The sequence below is a fragment of the Microtus oregoni genome, unplaced genomic scaffold, assembly GCF_018167655.1.
Source record: "Microtus oregoni isolate MIOR12 unplaced genomic scaffold, Mior012 000004F_ref0000308, whole genome shotgun sequence".
NCBI lineage: Eukaryota > Metazoa > Chordata > Mammalia > Rodentia > Cricetidae > Microtus > Microtus oregoni.
The window spans coordinates 14,121,471-14,124,492 of NW_024543063.1; positions in this window are offsets into that span (position 1 = coordinate 14,121,471).

Consider the following 3,022-nt stretch of genomic DNA (forward strand, 5'->3'; position numbering starts at 1 on the left):
CACACTCACCAAAAAAAACAAAACTATATAATTTAAAAAGGAATCAAAAACATGGAAAAATCATAAAGGATACAGAGGAACAGTTCTGCTAAAACACAGATAAAGTGCTGTTCCATACAACACCAATCATCAGAACCAGAACTCACTCTGAACACAAAAAAGCCACCTCACAAATAATGTGGCCAAAGCTGCCAACAAACCCGGGAGTGCCTCAACCAGCAAAGTACAGGAGCCTTGCTTCTGTTTCCCTCTCCCAGGCATGAAGAACTGCTACCAAGAGGCTAGGGAAGAGTGAGGAACAAATGGGAAGACGAAAGGAAGCTAGGGAACAGATGCATACACCCACGGCAGTCTCCCTCTTGCCCACTTATTCAACATGTCTGTTCAGACAACTGCCCTTCTTTGTTCTTATATCTGGCTTGACACACTTGAATCCTGACCCAGACTCTCATCCACCTTTCTCTTAGGCTTGACGGACTGTCTGTAACTTTTAAGTCCATTGTCACTAAAGTGTTCATTCATACGGGCACACCTACAATTAAAACCTCTAAACCTTAGATACACAGCACATGGAAAGGAAACAATTTACCAGTCATGTATGAATGAGACAGACTTCCTTAAATCTAGTAACCAAAGCAAAACACAAACTGAGTCTACTTTGGTGACAGAGAATAGAGTCTACTTCGGTGACAAGAGAATAATCCTGTTACAAAACTCCCATGATGACAATCAGTTACTTTGTTGAGGTTTTCACTATTAGAGCTTTTACTAAGAGTCTTAGTTCATCAAGGAGAGAGAAAAATGTGTAGTTTAATATTAGCACTGAGAGTTAACCAACCTGTAAGCACTACATCTTAAAATGTAAATACATCTACACCTGCTGTGTCTGCTACTGAGCTGTTTAGGTTAAGCCTGATCATAGAAAGCAGGCAATCAACTTGGAATCAGAATATAAACACAACAATTCATGGATTTACTTATTCTTTCTGCTGGGCTGTAACTTATGAGCATGTGTATACACACCTATACCTACAAAACAAGAGTCCAGCCTCCCCACATGCCTAAATGATAGTCTTGGCTACTAAAATAAACAATATCAACACCCAGCCTTTTAACTCTGTATAATACAGGGCTAAAACCGCCCCCCCCCCAAAAAAAAACCCCAAAACTTTAGTTTATCTTCTCATCCAAAGAGTTTTGGCTAAGATCCAAAGATTGCAGAGTACTAATTGCTATGGAATTCCAGGTCAGTCATTTAACGTGACCACACACTTGGCATTTTACATGGAAGGTTATTATGTAGACTGAAGGGAACTGGTACCTCTGCTCTAGTAACTTGTCCCTTCTAGCCCAAAATGTTAACTGCTCTCAATGTAACTCTGGGATCATGGTTAAATCAATACAGTCTAGGTGAAATCGCCATTTGGAGTCAAATGGGAAAATTAAAAGAATGAAGAGAAACGCTAACAAGGCCACAGTATGGGCAGAATGTATAATTCAAGTCCTAAGTTGTAAGTAGTAACTTATTTTCAACTAACAAGTCCTGCCCAAGACACGAAGGTCAAACCAACCAGGTTCTGTGCCACATGCACATAAGCCATGAAAACAACTCCAATTTGGCTGTTCAGGGTATTATTTCTGTTTTCCTCCATGGTGTACTGCAGAGCTCACATGGAACATAATCATCAACAGTTCAAAGTTCTCCAACGCAGAGACGGCAGCGGACAATGCTAATGCTCACAATCACCACTGCACTTGAGATAATCAGTTACTTTCAAGCAAAACAAAACAAAACGAGGCTCCTGGTAGAAGTGAAACAACACAATTTAAAGTTAGTTCTTAAAACAAATATTTTTCTGTTGTAAATTACCGCATACCCTACCTGTGCCCTTGTGGAACATTCACTACAAGGTGTGCAGTAGACAGTAGGAGTCAAAGCATTTATCAGTAGACAAACAAAAGCACTGAGGCCATTACACCTCAATGACTCAGACCTTTAGAAGAGGTGATCATGTAAGAATGCACCCAGATTGCAAGAGTCTGGCTGGAGCTCTCTGAATACAATCTTCCAGAAAAGATGTTACATCTTCAGTGATAGGTTTTAACATCCCCCGAAAATCTGACATGGTCTCATACATTCCTCAGAATGCAGAGTAACCCTCCCATTAATAGTAAAAGCAAGAAAAAACAGGGAAGTGAACACCAGGCTTCACTTTGCTAAAGCCTGTGCAATCCTAATGACAGCTGAGCTAACAATTCCCTCAAGCTCATTCTTTTTATGGTTTCATTAGCTGCTTAACCAGGCACATAATGTTGGCGAAGTGATTTATGCAGCGCTTGCCTCTGCGTCCCCACTTGGTTTCAACTCAGAGCACCTAAAAAGTAAGAGATGTACTGTGCACCTTTGATAGCTCCTGGAATTACCTATAGCTATTCTCCCAATTCTCACCCTACTACTTAGTTTTGCCTTTGCAACAGTGTTTAGCTTTAGTGGTCCAGTTTGCACTGTAAAAAGCAGCATGCCTCTTGCCTTTCTCTGCCTGGGAGACAAAGACACTAGCATTCTTCCCTGCCCTAAGCATCCCTGTCAAGGAGTCATAGTTGAAGCAATACTGTGGTGTAGGAGGTCCTTCTATTTATGTGTTGTTTTCATTGGTTAAATAAAAAACTTAGGTAGACAGAAATGAATGCTAGAAAGAAGGGCAGAGTGGCAGGCGCCATGATTCTCCTGCCTGAGGCGGACGCTGGTTAGAATCTTGCCAGTAAGCCACAGTCATGTGGCAATACACATTAATGGAGATGGGTTAAACTAATATGTAAGAGTTAGCCAATAAGAGATTAAAGCTAATGGGCCAGGCAGTGTTTAAATGAATACAGTTTCTGTGTGATTATTTCAGGTGTAAGCTAGCCGGGCAGCTGGTACAAAGGCCCCCACCCTCTTTTCATGCAAGTTTGGCGCTCCAACGTGGTAAACTGACTCAATGTAAAACCTGAGAGGGCTTTAAAAGAAATTTTAGACACA